Source organism: Tachyglossus aculeatus, chromosome 5, assembly GCF_015852505.1.
Source record: "Tachyglossus aculeatus isolate mTacAcu1 chromosome 5, mTacAcu1.pri, whole genome shotgun sequence".
Lineage (NCBI taxonomy): Eukaryota > Metazoa > Chordata > Mammalia > Monotremata > Tachyglossidae > Tachyglossus > Tachyglossus aculeatus.
The window spans coordinates 41,147,565-41,166,389 of record NC_052070.1 but is presented as its reverse complement, the minus strand read 5'-3'; the positions used below and the strand labels follow the sequence as shown (position 1 = coordinate 41,166,389).

Sequence of the window (18,825 nt, the reverse complement as noted above, 5' to 3'; positions counted from 1 at the left end):
ACCTGGATTCTAATCCTGGTTCTGCCAAATGCGTGCTGTGTGACCTTCTTGGGCAAGTCACTTGACTTCTCTATGCCTCAATTTCCTCAACTGTAAAATGGGGATTCAATACCTGTTCTCCCTCCTGCCACTGCAGCAATGGCACATCAAAATGTCAAAATGCAATTTTCCCTCTACAGATGCTTTGACGACTGGCTTATTTCCATTTATTATTATTATTCTTAGTAGTTGTAGTAATAATCATTACTACTAATAATAGTTGTGGTATTAAGTGCTTACTACAGCACTTAGAACAGTGCTTTGCACATAGTAAGTGCTAAATAAATGCCATCATTATTATTATTATTACTATGTGCCAGGCATTGTTCTAAGTGTTGGGTAGATTTAAGCAAATGGGATTGGACACAGTCCCTGTGCCACATGGGTCTCACAGTTTCAATCCCCATTTTACAGATGAGGTAAGTGAGGCCCAGAGAAGTGACCTGACTTGCCCAGGGACACCCAGGAGATAAGTGGTGGAGTCAGGATTAGAACCCAGCTCCTTCTGACTACCAGGACTTTGCTCTAACCGCTATGCCATGCTAACTCAAGTGTGCAGCCAGTGATTTGATCTCACTTGGGTCTGTGATCTAGCACAGGTGGAGGCCTGTTGCCCTCTGAGAGACCAAAGCAGGTAGTTGTGGGATCTCCCTGGCAGCCACTCAAACCCTGCTGCTCTCCAGCCAGACCTCGAGGAAGGAAGCTTTCTGCATCAGCTGATGGGGTCTTGTGCAATGTTTGGGATTCTGGGCAAACAGCTGGTGCTTATTTGATGAACCCTTTCTCCCTGAGGTAAGGAGGCCAAGGGCCAAGCTCCCGGAGAAGATGCCCTCTCTAAACTCATATCTTCCCCGCTGATCTCCACACCGACTCTGGGCCCTCCTTGCCACCTCTAGGCTTAGCCACCCTCTAAAGCCATGTCCCCACTGCGGGCCACCAGTCACGCTCAGGAATTTGGCCCAAGGAAATTTGGCCAAGGACTTTCCTCTCAGACCCATCCAAAGCCCTCAGGACCTCAGAGCCAACCTCGCAGTGGAGTTGTGATGTGGGAAACCACTGCCAAGAGGAAGCTGTGACATCCCAATAATCACGATCTGAAGCCATACTAGAAATAATCGCCACCTGATATCTCTGTGCTTGTCTTTATGTAGTTCAAAACTCTTCATACAGATGATCTCATTTAGGCTCAGGATGCCCCTCTGAGGTATGTGTGATGGGGGATGGTTATTTTTCTGTTTTCCCCATTTTACAGATTGAAAAACCAAGACTCAGGCAGAGGCAGCGCGGGTCCAGATCAGATGGGGAAGCAGAGGTCAGCTCTCAAGGCCACCCAACCTGCTCAGTCTCTCTACCCTGCAGACAGAACTGGTCTCTCCTGCACCAAATCTCCACAGGTAAAGCCAGTCCAAACCAATGCCTCCTTCTCACCTGACCCTCTCAGCTGCTGAGGTGAATTGATTTATATAGATCAACACTAGCCACGGCTAACCATTTTGGCTCCCCTAAGTCCCACCCCTCCCTCCCCGACAAGATATTGACATAGTTGAGGGGAAAAGAGTCTTGGGGCTCAACCAGCTCTCCCTCTTCTACCTCACCTCAGTGATTTCCTACTACAGCCCAGCCCTCACACTTTGCTTCTCTAGCTCCAGCTTGCTCACTCTACCTCAATCTCAACTATTTTGACACTAACCTCTTTCCCACGTCGTCCCTCTGGCCTGGAACTCCCTGCCACTTCCTATACACCAGACCACCTATCTCAGAACCTTCAAAGCCTTATTAAAGTCATATCTCCTCCACGAGGCCTTCTCGGATTAAGCCCTCTTTTCCTCAGTTCCCTCTCCCTTCTGCATGGCCTACACCCTTGGAGCACTGGAGAGTCACCCACCCTCAGCCTCACCACACTTACGTATATATCCGCCATTTATTTATTTCTATTAATCAGTCTCCTTCTCTAGATTGTTAAGTCTTTAGGGACAGTGAACTCTCTACCAACTCTGTTGTCCTGTACTCTCCCAAGAGTTTAGTAGAGTGCTCTGCACACAGTAAGCACTCAATAAATCCTATTGATTAATTCCTTGATTGATTGGGGCTAGGATGACCTGAGCTCCAATTCTCTCTGTCAAGTGGACCCACCCTCATCTTCCTGAGGGTCCCGCTCTAGGGTCTCCCCGATCAGCCCAAGACCACTGAAGCTGGAGGGGAGGGAGGGGCCAGTCCGGGCTTCACAGGGGCTCTCAGCATCCTGGAGTCATCCTGGACACTAGAAGGCAAATCCACAGGCAGACTTGAGGGCTTGTGGGAGGCCACCGGTGGCTCAACCCTTTGACTCATGGATAACCTATCAAGCCCTCCGTTGGACTGGACACTGGAGGACCCCTTGGGCTGGGCCTTGGGGCCACACCAAGGGTGGGGGCAGGGGAAAGGTGGGGGGGGGGGGGGTTCGCTCCCAAGCCAGGTGTTAACATGCTGACAAATTCTGTCAAAGGTTCCTTTCATGTCAACATTCTTGGGCAGTCCCCGACACGTCTGGGGAACGAAAATGCGCGGGAAGGGGGGTATTGTGGTAAGTCCTTCGGTAACAAATTCTCTCATTATGCCATGTTATGACACGGATAAATCTCTGTTAAATAGCAGAGCAATCGCCCTGCAGCGGGAAAGGCTGCAGCTTGACGCAGACACGTCTCCTCTGATAACCTTATCGTGTCTTAACAGCTCCAGGATCGTCTTCAAAGATCCTGCCACAATAACAGCCATTCTTCTGGGAGATTCTGATACGCTGGGGAAAGCAGCATGTGGGCGGAGTTGAGGAGATAGAGAGTCACCCCAGCCGCCCCCCAGGACTCCGTGTCCCATTTCAGGGGTTCGGTTTCCCCTCTCCCTGACCTCCTGGACTGCTCCGAGATGACACAAGCCACTCCCTCCATCAGTGGTATTTATTGAGCACTTCCTGGGTGCAGAACACTGTACTAAGTGCTGTCTTGGGACACTGGGACTCTGGGGTTGGAGGAGAAATTTTGATTTCTGACTATTGAGTTTTTCCAATTTTCTCACCTGCCCAAGTTTCTTTTCTCCTCAAGGGACTTGAGTAGGCTCTTGGGCTCTTGTTCAGCTCAAGAGTTTAGCACTATCACCACTACCATCATCATTCTTATTCTCATCATCATCATCATCATCATCATCATCATCATCATCATAATGGCATTTATTAAGCGCTTACTATGTGCAAAGCACTGTTCTAAGCGCTAGTGAGGTTACAAGGTGATCAGGTTGTCCCACGGGGGGCTCACAGTCTTAATTCCCATTTTACAGATGAGGTAACTGAGGCACAGAGAAGTTAAGTGGCTTACCCAAAGTCACACGGCTGAAAATTGGAGGAGTGGGACTTTGAACCCATGATCTCTGACTCCAAAGCCTGTGCTCTTTCCACTGAGCCATGCTGATCATCATCATCATCATCATCATCAGTATTTATTGAATGCCTATGTGTGCAAAGCACTGAACTGGGTGCAAGCTGTGTTAAGAGTGCTGTTCTGGACCCCCACTGTATGTGAAGCACTGAACTGGGAATCTACTATGTGAAGACACAGGATTTGGTGTCTTTGTATAGAGCACTGTAGTAAGCTCATGGGAGAGTACAGTGGAAACAAGATATGACCCTCCCTTCAAGGAGCTAGGATAGATATAAAATAACCTGGTCAGGCACTAACCCTGCCTTACATGGGGCTCATAATCTAAGGAGGAGGGAGAACAAATATTTCATCCCCATTTTACAGATCAGGAAACTGAGACACAGAGAGGCTAAGTGATTTAGCCAAGGTCACACAGCAGGCAAGTGGCAAAGTCAGGATTAGAACACAGGTCCTTTGCTGCCCAGGCCCAGGCTCTTTCCAGTAGGCCGCACTGCTTCTCAGTAGGTCACTGTACAAGATGGAGAGGGGAGTGGGGCATGCTGGGGTTTGGACAGTGATTGCTGCACACCAGAATCCACAATCTAGTATGGCTACAGGATGGCAGTCTGACATAATGGCGAAAATGGCTTGGTGTGCTAGCCTCTGACCCACAGGTCAAGGGCGGCCAGTTCCTGAAACAAACAAGAGAACATACTAATAATGCTAATGATGGCATTTATAAAGCGCTTACTATATGCAAAGCACTGTTTTAAGCACTGGGGAGGTTACAAAGTGACCAGGTTGTCCCACAGGGGGCTCACAGTCTTCATCCTCATTTTACAGATGAGGTAACTGAGGCACAGAGAAGTGAAGTGACTTGCCCAAAGTCACACAGCTGACAATTGGTGGAGCCAGAATTTGAACCCCTGACCTCTGATTCCAAATCCCATGCTCTTTCCACTGAACCACGCTGCTTCTCATACTAGCTACCCCTAGGCTCCACCACTGGTTGCATTATGTAACTTTAGGTAAATCACAACTTCTGTGGGCTTCAGTTTCCTTCCTCTGTAAAATGAAGAGAAAAATCTATTCCTCACTCTGCCTCCCCAGGATGTTGGTCCCCCAAATTAGATCAATCTTGGGATAACACTGAAAAATCAAAGCAGTAAACACCTTCAAAATAGCACAGCACTCTTTGGAAGAGCAACACTTCAGAAGCCGTGTACCCTAGTGGGCCTGGGAGTCGGAAGGACCTGGGTTCTAATCCTGCCTCTGCCACTCGTCTGCTGGGTGACCTTGGGCAAATCACTTCACTTCTCTGGGCTTCAGTTAGCTTCTATGTGAAATGGGGATTAAGACTGTGAGCCCCATGTGGGACAAGGACTGTTCAACCTGATTAGCTTGCATTTACCCCAGCACTTGTTACAGTGCCTGGTATATAGTAAGTGCTTAACAAACACCATTAAAAAACAAAACAAAAACACTATCGTTCCCAGTTCACAAGTGGAGAGGTTGAGTCTCTCTGTGTTCCTCAGAGATTCTAGATAGCCCTGAGTTTGCCCCTCAGTTCCCTCTCTTGGACCCAATCACCGTGGCCCATATTTTCCACTGAATACCACTTAGTCAAGGCCACCCTCTCCCAATAGAGAATCCGGGCATCTCCTGAAATCTCTGATTTGGCCTCTTCTGGAAGGATTTTCTAACACTTCTTTCACAACCAAAGAGCTGAGCCGGCAACCGACCCCTGAAACACAATGAAGTCACAGCATCACTAAGCTACACCCCCGACTTTCGGATTCAGTCCTGATCCTGGTGAAATTGTTCTCAAGCTCAGAGAGCAACTCTTCAGAACCTGCCAGGTGGTTGATCCTGCCAGGAATCAACCCCGGGCCTGTTGGAGCTGGGCGTAAAAGGAGAAATTGCCCCTTTGGAGGAAAAAAAAGTATGCATCGATGTGCTGCCTCTCCCCACATCAGTCGCAGCTTGGAAGTGGCTCTGCAGACCTTCCATCCCTCTGCTCTGTACTCGATTTCTCCTCTTCTAAGTGCTCTGTATCATACTCTGCACACAGTAAGCGTTTAGTAAATAGCACGGACTGATTGATGGATCGCTGAGAAAGCAACTGCCCTTTCCACCTCGCTGCAGGGCAGAGCAAGCAGCGAGCAGCTTTATGAATGAAACTGTGGAATAGGTAGAGTGAGAGGAGTCTTGGCCCTTTCCCAAGGAGCTGTCCCTGGTCTGCTGCGTGGCCGGGAAGCTCAACGGGTGTGGAGGGAAGACGCGGGGAGGGCTTTTGGGGGGACGGAACGACCCACTAGTTTGCCTGGGCGGGAATCCGTGGGGTTAGTATGAGATGATATTTAAGGAGCGCTGACTCTCTGCCACGCACTGTGCTGAACTCTGGAGTAGATTCAGGGTAATTAGATTGGACGCAGTCCCTGTCCCACTGGGGGCTCACAAACTATGAGCCCCATTTGACAGATGAGAAAAACCAGGCACGGAGCAATTAGGTAAGTTGTCCCCGGAGGCACAGAGTAGGGTAGAGGTTAGAAGCCAGGGCTCCTGAATCTTCATCCCATGCTACTTCCATTGGGTCCCTGAGTCTGCTGGTCAGCCAATAATAATAATAATAATAATAATAATGGCATTTATTAAGCGCTTACTATGTGCAAAGCACTGTTCTAAGCGCTGGGGAGGTTACAAGGTGATAAGGTTGTCCCCCGGGGGGCTCACAATCTGAATCCCCATTTTCCAGATGAGGGAACTGAGGCCCAGAGAAGTGACGTGACTTGCCCAAAGTCACACAGCTGACAGTTGGCGGAGCCGGGATTTGAACTCATGACCTCTGACTCCAAAGCCCGGGCTCTTTCCATTGAGCCACACTGCCCATTGGGAAGAGCAGGCCGGCCCTGATCTCCTTGCGGTTCCATCGGTCCAGAGGGGATGCAAGAGGCCTTCCCAGAGTGAGCCCCCTTTTTCCTCTCCTTCTCCCCTACCCCCGCCCTACCTCCTTCCCCTCCCCACAACACCTGTGTATATGTTTGTACAGATTTATCACTCTATTTATTTTACTTGCACTTATTTATTATTCTATTTATTTTACTTGTACATATTTACTATTCTGTTTATTTTGTTAATGATGTGGATTTAGCTTTAATTCTATTTCTGGAATTCTATTCTGTTCTATTTAATTCTATTTGTTCTGACGACTTGACACCTGTCTACATGTTTCATTTTGTTGTCCGTCTCCCCCTTCTCGACTGTGAGTCCGTTGTTGGGTAGGGACCGTCTCTATATGTTGCCAACTTGTACTTCCCAAGCGCTTAGTACAGTGCTCTGTACACAGTAAGCACTAAATAAATACGGTTGAATGAATGAATTAATTAATTAATGCAGGACCCCAACTCTCTCCCCCCGCCCCGATCTCCCCTGGGACGGAGCGGCTTACACTGAACCTCAGCTGGGCTGCTGCACTGCTTCCTCCAGACCCCAGTAGCCAATGTTGGCAACCCAGGGGAGGCCACTTACTAGGGACACCCCGCCCCCCTTACTGCCCCATGGGGAGAGGTATGGGGGGTATCCGCTGGAGGGGCTTTTGGGGATCCTTAAGCACTTAATACAGTGTTCTGCACATACAAGTGCTCGACAAATGCCACTTGTTGATCGATTGATTGACCCAGGCATCATCTCTGTTTCTGCCTAGCCCTTCCAATACCCTACTCTTATTATTAGCATTAATCAGTCAATCAATCAATCAATCAATCGTATTTATTGAGCGCTCACTCTCTCAATATTGTCTCTCTCTCTCCCTCACCTCCCCGGTTCTGGCCTCTTCTGGATAACTTCCCTATGGGCCATGTACAGCCCCAGCCCACTCTGAGCATGTGAGGAGGGGTCGAGGACTTTGTCCTGGTTTGGGGGTCTCATCACCTCTATTTCCTTTTTCTGATTGGCCACTCTCAGAAGCCCTGGGTGGTGGCTGAGCTCTCCACCCCTGTCATTACCATTGGAGAAACTGAAGTTCAGAGTGGGGAAGGCTCCTGTCTTTCTTCTCACTACCCACACCCTCCCCATGTCGAGGTCGAATTTGAACCCAAAGCCCTGGAGTTCCTCCAGAGCCTCTCATCCTCTCGGGAACATCTTCCAGAGCTTGGTGGGGCAGGGGGATTGCATTTCTCTGGGTGGCTTTCTCCAGTCAAACCCACCCCAAATCATCAATCTCCTCCCGCACGGTTGAACCACAACCCTGGAAATTCCTGCAACAGGGAAATCTCCTGGGCCCTGAAATGCAGCTGTCCTGGCTCTGCCACTTGTCTGCTGTGTGACCCTGGGCAAGTCACTTCACTTCTCTGTGCCTCAGTTGTCTCGGCTGTAAAATGAGGACTGAGTCTGTGAGCCCCACAAGGGACAGGGACTCAGTCCAACCCCATTTGCTTGTAACCACCCCAGTGCTTAGTACTGTGTATGGCCCATGATGGCTCATGTAGAGGAAGAGCTGGGGCAAGGGACAGATGTCCACAGCAAGCACGGGGCCCGCAGAAGCCGGACCCGTCCTGCCATCCCGTGGACAAGGCCACAAAGACTCTCCCTCCCGCTCCCTGGCCCCCCTTCCCCTTCTCCCTCAGAACCGCTAGATGGATGTGTTTCAACAGAGTTGGAGCTGATAAAATCTTATTTATCTCCGACTGTTGACACGGAGCCGTCTAGACTTGTCTGCTCCAGAATTATTGGGTTTCCAAGTTTTCCTCCTTTCCCGATGGAAGCGCTCTAAACAAACAATTGTTTTCGCCCACCACCCATCCCTCTGCACAGCCCCCCTAACTATTTCCCTACCCCTCAGTACCTTCTCCAGACCCCTGCCCCCCAAAATCTTTCTCAGATCTCCTCCCCCAGCATCTTCCCTGGTCCTCCACCCCCTGCACCTTCCCTAGACCCCTGGTAATAATAATAATAATCGTGGTATTTGTTAAGTGCTTCCTATAAGTCAAGCACTGGGGTAGATATAAGGTAATCGGGTTGGACACAGTCCCTGTCCCACATGAGGCTCACAGCCTTAATCCCAATTTTACAGATGAGGTTACTGAGGCACAGAGAAGTGAAGTGACTTGCCAAGGTCACGCAGCAGACAAATGGCGGAGTCAGGATTAGAACCCAAGTCCTCCAACTCCCAATCCCGTGCTCTTGTCATTTACCATGCTGCTTCTCTGGTACTAGCACCTTCCCAGCCTCCCTTCCCTGGCACCTTCCCCAGCTCCCCTCCCCTCAGCTTCTTCCCCAGACCCCAACTCTTACATTCCTCTCCTTCCAGTGTGGCTCAGTGGAAAGAGCCCGGGCTTTGGAGTCAGAGGTAATGGGTTCAAATCCCAGCTCTGCCACTTGTCAGCTGTGTGACTTTGGGCAAGTCACTTCACTTCTCTGGGCCTCAGTTCCCTCATCTGTAAAATGGGGATTATGACTGTGAGCCCCACGTGGGACAACCTGATCACCTTGTAAACTCCCCAGGGCTTAGAACAGTGCTTTGTACATAGTAAGCGCTTAATAAATGCCATTATTAGTATTAGTATTAGTATTATTCCCAGAAGCAGCATGACGCAATTGATAGATCCTGGGACTGGGAGTCAGAAGGTCATGGGTTCTAATCCCAGCTCCGCCACTTGTCTTCCATTTAACCTTAGGTAAGTCACTTCCCTTCTCTGGGCCTCAGTTCCCTCATCTGTCAAATGGGGGTTGAGACTGTGAGCCCCACATGGGTGAGGGACTGTGTCCAACCCGATTTGCTTGTCTCCACCCTAGAGCTTAATACAGTGCCTGGCTCATAGTAAATGCTTAACAAGTACCATAATAATTATTATTCCCAGTGACCGAGGCAGGACGTCAACCGCATTGAGGCCAAAGCAACTCACAAAGCCATCAGCCGGGAAGACGGGGAAAGGTGAGAGGGAAGAGGAAGGCGGGGGGACGGGATAAAGAAAGAGGGGGCAGGGGAGGGGAGGAGGGGGGAAGGGGGGGAGAAAGCGGAAAAACGGAGCCTGGAGCTGTCAATTTCTCTGCCCTCCCCACCAGGCGGCTGAGGCAGGTCTGGGCAGGAGGCAGCGGAGAGGTGATAATAACGTGTCTGTCATTTCACTGGGACGTGTAGCATCTTGCAAACCGCAAATACCGTTAACCAGCTTGGTGAATCTGTTGCAACAGATTCGGGAAGACATGCGGGCTGCACCGATTTTTTTTTTTCTTGTGGCCATTTTGAACCTTTATCCTTTTGTGAGTGGCCAGGGCTGTGTGCGCACTTAGAAGCATCTCCTGGAGAAGGAAGGATGTGCTTCAGGCCCGAGATCTCCGGACACTTACACATATAAGTATAAATACGGTAGGAAACCAGTGACCCGAGCCTCAGCTGTCCAGAGAAAGGGCCAGAGAAATTGGGGCAAATTGGGGCAACTGAAAAAAACTCAACAACAACTACATGGAACTCAAGCAAAACTATCTAAGAAAGCCTAAATGGGCCTTGTTTAGACTTTTTGAATAACTGAATTTTTAAAACTGTGTATATACGTATAACAAGGCACAAATACAGCATCTGTATTTGGAACTCTGTAAATGAAGCTATGACGTTTTACAGACGGAAACGTCCTATGCAACTGTCTGCCCCCATAAACACATGCACATGAATGCAAGCAAAATCCTAATCCCTCCTCCCCTATTTCTCTTTCCAAGGGGAGATCTGTCCTCCCTTTCCCATGATTGTTGCTAATTTATTATTTCTGCCTTATTTAGCTTGTTCTTTCCTTGGGTGCATGTGGCCGGTGCCTAGTGTGAATGAATTATCTGGCACCCAACGAATATCCTGAATAAATAGTAATACTAATTAATGATAATAATAACGCGTCCGAGATTTCGCTTTCATACTCGGCCCACTCTCCTGGGAAAACAACCCTAGGGCTTTTTTTTTAAGGAATTTATTAAGCCCTTACTATGTGCCAGACACTGTTCTAAGCGCTGGGATAAAGCGGTCCACCACCTCGCCTGCTCCTACCTCACCACACTTCTCTCCTTCTACAACCCAGCTCACACACTCGGCTCCTCTAGTGCCACCCTTCTCACTGTGCCACAATCTCGTCCGTCTCGCCACCAACCCCTAACCCATGGCTTGCCTCTGGCATGGAACACCCTCCCTCCTCAGATTCAATGAGTATCCCCCCACCCCTTCAAAGCCTTCCAGAAGAGGCCTTCCCAAACTAGGCCCCACTTTTCCTCATCTCCCCCTCCCTTCTACATTGTCCTGACTTACTCCCTTTGCTCTTCCCCCCTCTCCCGGCCCCACAGCATTTATGTATATATCTGTCATTTCATTTATTTGTATTGATGTCTGTCTCCCCCACTCTAGACTGTACACTCGGTGTGGGCAGGGAATGTAACTGTTAATTGTTGTATTGTACTAGCAGTGTGGCTTAGTGGAAAGAGCACTTGGGAGTCAGAGGTTGTGTGCTCTAATCCCGGCTCTATCTCCTGTCAGCTGTGTGACTTTGGGCAAGTCATTCCACTTCTCTGTGCCTCAGTTAGCTCATTTGTAAAATGGGGATTAAGACTGTGAGCCCCACGTGGGACAACCTGATGACCTTGTATCTACTTCAGCACTTAGAACAGTGCTTGGCATATAGTAAGCGCTTAATAAATACCATTATTATTATTATTATTATTATGTAGTATATATAATATATATTATATTGATTTTTATTTAGTACAGTGCTCTGCACACAATAAGTGCTCAGTAAATACGATTGACTGAATGAATACAAGCTTATCAGGTTGGACACAGTCCCTGTCCCACATAGGGCTCCCAGTCTAATCCCCATTTTACAGATGAGGTAACAGAGGCACAGAGAAGTTAAGGGACTTGCTCAAGGTCACACAGCAGACAAGTGGTGGAGCCGGGATTAGAACTCTGGTCCTTCTGACTCCTAGGCCCATGCTCTAGCCACTAGGCACACTGCTTTTGAGCCTTGTGATCTTTCCAGGGCCAGGGCCAGCCCGAATGCATCACTCCCTTCCGCCCCCGGCCCACCTCCTCCATGCAGCCCCTCAGGCCAGCAGCTCCCTACCCGAGCCCCCGGCCCCATCCCCTGTATCCCCTGGCTCAGTCATGGTTGGCAGGGGGCAACACTCCCCCGAGAGGGTTGGGGGCAGGTCCCTTCGGCCACCGGGGGGGACGGGGACTCCGGGGTCCGGCCGGTCCTTGGGCACTGGGTGCCCCCTGCCTCAGTTTCCCCTGCCACCCCGGTGGCTCCACCCCGCCCACCCGGCCCTAGGACAAACCTGAGTGGACTCGGAACAATCACAACACAACCAACAGCCAACAACAGAGCCCTTTGTTGGGTAGGGACCGTCTCTGTATGTTGCCGATTTGTACTTCCCAAGCGCTTAGTGCAGTGCTCTGCACACAGTAAGCGCTTATAGAGAAGCAGCGTGGCTCAGTAGAAAGAGTAAGGGCTTGGGAGTCAGAGGTCATGGGTTCTAATCCTGACTATGCTTCTTGTCAGCTGTATGACTTTGGGTAAGTCAACTTCTCCGTGCCTCAGTTACCTCATATGTAAAATGGGGATTAAGACAGTGAGCCCCATGTGGGACAACCTGATTACCTTGTATCCCCCCCAGCGGTTAGGAAAGTGCTTCACATATAGTAAGCACTTAACAAATGCTATTATTATTATTATTATTAATAATAAGATTGATTGAATGAATGAACAACCACGACAACCACGATGACCGTTGTAAACGGAAGGCTTCGTGGTGGTGGGGTACGGCGGACACGGGAGAGCCGCTCGGTTTGGAATTTGTTAAGCACTTACTATGTGCCAAACACTGTTCTAAGCGCTGGGGGGAGGATACAAGGTAATCATGTTGTCCCGCGTGGGGGCTCAAAGTCTTAATCCTCATTTTGCAGACGAGGTAACTGAGGCCCAGAGAAGTTAAGTGGCTTGCCCAAAGTCACACCGCAGACTAGTGGGGGAGCCGGGATTAGAACCCACAACCTCTGACTCCCAAACCCGGGTTCTTTCCACTGAGCCACGCTGGAAAGCCCCTCGGTTGTGGGGTGAGTTCAAACTTTGAAGGGCAGTGGAGCCGGGGAGCCCCGAAAACCCAAGGTGGGGTGTGTGTGTGTGTGGTGTGTGTGTGTGGTGTGTGTGTGTGTGTGTGTGTGTGTGTGTGTGTGTGTGTGTGTGTGTGTACTAGAGTTCTCGAGACAGCCTGATTTCAGAATTCACCTTCTGGATTCCTCTCTCTCTATATATATATTCTCTTTCTCTCTCTGTCTCTCTCCTTTTCTCTTTCTCTCTCTCCTTTTCTCTTTCTCTCTCTGTCTCCTTTTCTCTTTCTCTCTCTCTGTGTCTCTCTCTGTGTCTCTGTCTCTCTCTCCTTTTCTCTTTCTCTCTTTCTCTCTCTCTTCTCTCCCTCTCTTTCTCTCTCCCTCCCTCCCCATCCCGCTCCCTCTGCCCGAGGTTAATAAGATAGTAAACTCTTAGAAGGAAGGGACTTAGCTTTCGACTTTTATTGTATGCTCCTAGAGCCTAGCACAAATTCCTGCCCTCAGTGAGTACCTAGTACGGTGCCCCGGACTCAATAGGCAGCCAATGTAGTGCCCTGCATGCAATAGGCATCCCGTATAGCACCCTGGACACCGTTGGCATCTAGTACGGTGCTCTGCACCTAGTGAGAGCGCCATGTGAGCCCGTTGTTGGGTAGGGACCGTCTCTATATGTTGCCTACTTGTACTTCCCAAGCGCTTAGTACAGTGCTCTGCACACAGTAAGTGTTCAATAAATACGATTGAATGAATGAATAAACACTTCCGAATGAATGAAGGAAAGCGTGGAGGATGTGTAAGAAGCCCAGAAACCAGCTTCTGGCCAGGGAGGGGCTTTGTCCAAGAAGCGTCAGGACCCCCCAGAACCGTCCCGTTGAGCACTGGAGTGTCTTAAAAGGAGCAGGCACCTGCACACCGTGGGTGGGGTGGCGGTGGTGGTGAGGGTAGTTGGGGAAGGGGCTGCAGTAGGGTTTTTCCCCCCTGGAACCCCCAAGAGAATCATCCTGGTGGGGGGCACCCTCCTCCCCAGTCAGCTGTGTGACCTTGGGCAAGGCACTTAACTTCTCTGTGCCTCAGTTCCCTCATCTGCAAAATGGGGATGACGACTGTGAGCCCCACGTGGGACCACCTGATGACCTTGTATCTACCCCAGCGCTTAGAACAGTGCTTGGCACATAGTAAGCGCTTAACAAATACCACCATTATTGTTATTAGTAGTATATTGGGTCAATCAGTCTATCACTCAGTGGCATTTATTGGGCACTTACCCTGTTCAGAGCCCTGTACTAAGCGCTTAGAAGAGTACAACAGAGTTGGTAGACACGTTCCCTGCCCACAAGGAGCTTTAATGATAATAATAATAATAATAGTAATAGTATTTGTTAATTATTTACTCCGTGCCAGGCACTGTTCTGAGCGCTGGGGTAGATACAAGATATTCGGGTTGGACACAGTTCGGGTTGGATTACAGTCTTAATCCCCATTTTACAGATGAGGGAACTAAGGTGGGGAGAAGTGAAATGGCTTGCCCAAGGTCACACGGCAGACAAGTGGCCGAGTCGGGATTAGAACTCATGACCCTCTGAACCCCAGGGCGGTGCTCCATCCACTAAGCCACGCCCAGTGGATAGAGCAGAAGCCCCCGAAACAATAATAATTATGGCATTTGTTAAACGCTTATTCTGTGCCAGGCACTGTATTAAGCGCTGGGGTGGTTACAAGCAAATTGGGTTGGACTCAGTCCCTGTCTCACAGTCTCGATCCCCATTTTACAGATGAGGGAACTGAGGCCCCGAGAAGTGAAGTGACTTGCGCAAGGTCACACAGCAGACCAGTGGTGGAGGCGGGATTAGGATCCCCTGACCTCCTGCTTCCCAGGCCCACGCTCTCCCTTCCCGCCCCCGCCCCCGGTTCCCTCCTGACCCGTTCGCTCCCGGGCCTGGATGGGTAGTCTGGACCCCCGGGACCCAACTGAGAAGAGAGGTCTCTCCCTCCCGCCCCATCCGCGGGAGGCGTTTATGGGGACAAGCCCTTTCCTGCTTCAAGGAAACTCCTGCTTCCCAGAAACTCCCTCCAGCTGGGTGGTCTCCGATCGGGAAACCCGGACTCTCCTCCGTCCTGCCCCGAGACAGACACGGTCACAAAGGGGAGGTGCCAAGGGGAGGAGAGTTCCCCTCTCGGGGGGAGAGGCCGGGGCAAGGGAGGGGAGGGAAGTACCCATCATTTTATTTCTTCCTATTGACGCCCCTTTATTTGTATCGATGTCTGTCTCTCCCCCTCTAGGCTGTGAGCTCGTTACGGGCAAGGATCGTCTCTCTTTATTGTTGTATTGCACTTTCCCAAGAGCTTAGTACAGTGTTCTGCGTACAGTAAGCGCTCAATAAATACGACTGAATGAACGAATGAAAGAAGGGCCGGGGTGGGGGGTTGATCCTTGGGCTGACTCGGAAGGCCTGCTGGGAGCAAGCCTTTTTCCTGGTCCGGCCTCACTCTCCTCCTTTCATTCCCGGAGGAGCTCTCTCTCTCTACTACTACTACTACTACTAATAATAATAATGGCATTTATTAAGCGCTTACTATGTGCAAAGCACTGTTCTAAGCGCTGGGGGGATACAAGGTGATCAGGTTGTCCCGCGTGGGGCTCACGGTCATCATCCCCATTTTACAGATGAGGTAACTGAGGCTCCGAGAAGTGAAGTGACTTGCCCAAGATCATACAGCAGACATATGCTGGAGCCGGGATTCGAACCCATGACCTCTGACTCCAAAACCCGGGCTCTTTCCACTGAGCCACGCTGCTTCTCTAGTCTTGCCCCTTCCCGCCTCCCCAAAACACACACACACACACACACACACACGCGCGCACACACACACACACACACACACACACACACACACGAGAAGCAGCGTGGCTCAATGGAAAGAGCCCGGGCTTGGGAGTCGGAGGTCGTGGGTTCTAATCCCGACTCCGCCACTTGTCAGCTGTGTGACTTTGGGCAAGTCACTTAACTTCTCTGGGCCTCAGTTACCTCATCTGTAAAATGGGGATTAAGACTGTGATTGTCTTGTATCTACCCCAGCGCTTTAGAACAGTGCTTTGCACACACAGTAAGCACTAAACAAATACACACACACACACACACACAGACTCCCCCCAGCACTACCACCGTCGTCCAGCTGCGAACGATCCTCTTTGCTCTTTCTGCCCCGGTCGCTTGACGCCTCATTTCTAATTCCCCGGCTGCCCACTCGCTTCTCCTCTCCCCGAGGGGCGGCCTGCTAAGCCCTGGTTCTGCGGGCGGGAGAGGGGGAGGTGGGGAGGGGACTCTCTCGGAGCTGCAGTCCGGATGGAGGGACCTGAGAGGTGGGACCATCCGAGGGAGGCTGCCTGGAGAGGGGTGTGTGTGTGTGTTTGTGTGTGCATGTGCATGTGTGTGTGTATGTGAGTGTGAGTTTGGGGTGGGGCAGTGAGCCGGCCTTCGATTCTGGAGTTCCCTTAGTTCATGACTCTGTGCCCCACAGGCATTGATGGGGTGAACAGGAGAGGAAGGGGGAGAAGGACGAATTGTAACATCAGACAATCTTGCAGGAGAGGAGGAGGAGGAAGATGTAAAGGTTTCAGGGGCAGTTCACAAAGGAACATACGGGAGCCAGCAAATGCTCACTCGGTGCTTAGAACAGTGCTTGGCACATAATAAGCACTTAACAAATACCATTATTACTATTATACCATGGCCCGAGCCGAGCCGGACTTGGTGGACAGAGGCAGTTCCTGAGGTCAGGGACCCTGGCATCCGGCTCTAGGATGGGGAGGGGTGGGGGTCGCATGGATCCTTCCTTGGGGAGCCCAAGGGGCAAAAGCCCTTCTCAGACTCCCCAAAAGAGGCCTCCCACAACGGCCTGTCATTGCACTTGGATCTGTGACCTTTGGACAATTGATATTCGCCCTTCCCTCAGCCCCAAACCATCCTCAATTCATCTATTTATTCATATTAGTGTTTGTCTTCCCTTCTGGCCTGTCAGCTCATTGTGGACTGGGAACATCTCCACCAACTCTGTTGTGCTGTATTCTCCCAAGTGCTTAAGGAGGTGTTCTGCATACAGTAAGTGTTTAATAAATGCAACTCACTAACTGACTCGGCTGGGGAGGGGAGTGGGATATAGTGATTATCCAAATCAGAGTGAGTTGCTGTTCTCGATTCAAATGAGACCTGGTTAAAACAGTAAGGACAGGTGCCCCCCAAGAGCAGAGTGGCTTTCGACCAGTGCTTAGCTAAAGTGTGTCACCAGCCGAGACCCACAGAATCACATTCTTCCTCTCCTTCTCCTCCTTCTTCTTCACCATGTCTCAGCTCTCTTCTCTTCAAGTAGCAGTCGGCAGGAATCAACAGTATATACTGGGTACCTACACTGATCATTTAGAAGAATACAGTAATGATGATGATGATGGTATTTGTTAAGTGCTTACTATGTGCCAGGCACCGTACTAAGTGCTAAGTAGCACTAAGTGGAATTAGGAGACATGATCCTTGCCCTCAGGAAGCTTACCAACTGGAACTCCTGAGTCAGTTCACCCAAGGGAACCTTCTCAGTACTTTTATTTTTTCATCTCTCTTTAGGTGTCTGTCTCCAGTCCCCTCTCCCTCCGTTTATACTTAGGTTGTGAACCCCTTGGGTATCTTAGGTATCACATAGTCCTTGCACACAGCAAGTGCTTAACCAATACTATTACTAGTACTACTATTGCATCTTCTGGGCCTTTGCTTATATCCTTGCACCAGCCTGGAACTCTCTCCCACTTCAAATCTGCCAGATCGCAACACTCTCCATCTTCAAAGCCTTTCTGAAATCCTACTTTTTCTAGGAGTCTTCCCTGATTAAGCTCTACTTTTCCAGTTCATGTCCAACCATTCTCAGCACTTATCTTTCTGTACCTCAAAACATATCCCCATTTTACAGATGAGGGACCTGAGATAGAGAGAGGTTAAGTGATTTGTCCCATGTCACACAGCAGGCCAGGGAGCAGAGCCAAGACTAGAACCAAACACTAATCCTCTCCTGCCTTGACTACCACATCGATCTCATTGCTGACCTTCTAGACTGTAAACCCGATGTGGGCAGGGATTTTCTCTCTTTATTGCTGAACTGTACTCTCCAAGTGCTTAGTACGGTGCTCTGCACACAGTAAGCACTCAATAAATATGATTGAATGAATGAATAACTGAACCTAGATGTCCTGACTTCCAGTCCCAGACTCTTCCAGTACATTATGCTGCCTCCAGTAATATACTTATGCAAAGTCTTGACTTATATTAACATACTTAGCTCTTTATCCTTCTAAATCTTTGCTCTCAAGAGCCAATCAGTTTGTCAGTCTTGTGTCTGCCAGACTTACAGAGATTGTAAACTCTCTGTAGGCAAGAATCACGTTTGGCTCAATTGCACTATCCCCTGTGCATAGTACAGAGTTCTACACACAAAAGACACTCAATAAACATGATTGATTGATCGATCATTTTTAGCATTGCCAGAGTGTGAAGTACCATAATGAACACCTACTGTGTGTGGAGAGCTGTACTGAACACCTACTGTGTGCAGAGTGTTGTACCAAACACTGATTGGGTATGGAGCATTATCCTGGGCACTTTCCATGTGCACCCTACTATTCTGGGCAGTTTCTGCTATAGAGCATTTTATACAAAAATAGAAGACCTGGCCTGCCCTTGGGGAGTTTGCAATCTAGGATCCCCAGGGGCCTTGGAATCCGGGGCTTTATTCAGAAGGTCTTCCCCCTCCATTTGGGCTCCAACCACTCTGGACAGGCTTGGGCTTAGAGAACGATCCCAAAAGCGAAGTCCCAGGGGGTCACCCTGTTGAGATCCAGACCCCAGCATCTCCTGGTTGGACATTGGGTTGTTCCCGCTGGCAGACCGTCTCCCTCTGGAACTTGGTGTAGCCGAGCAGTGCTGGGCTGCATCCGGGGAAGGGGAACATTGCCCACACTGGCTCGAGCCCCGCCCTCCTGAGCCTCTCCTGTGGCTCTGGGTCAGTCCCGTGATCCCTCTGTCTCCATCTCCTCATCTGTCAGATGGAGCTACTGCTGCTTGCTACTCCCCAGGAAAGCCTGGGTGCATGGCACTCATAAGAGTGGGGAAAGCCTGGCCTGGGTGGAGCACTGGGGATAGCATTGGCTCTCAGCCCTTTTCTCTCATCTAAGGCTCACTCACCCAGTTCCTCACCACTCCCCTGCTCCTTGCTCCTTTGGGCCCTCAATTCTTCTTGGGCCCTCATTCCCTTGGGCCCTCACTGCTTCCT

The 18,825-nt window shown here is 50.1% G+C and overlaps 1 protein-coding gene across 2 annotated transcripts in view; it reads right to left on the bottom strand.

Annotated features, from left to right (window-relative positions):
* Positions 1–18,825, bottom strand: part of TP73 (tumor protein p73) — a 197,586-nt gene that overhangs the window by 38,474 nt on the left and 140,287 nt on the right. The window lies entirely within an intron of this gene.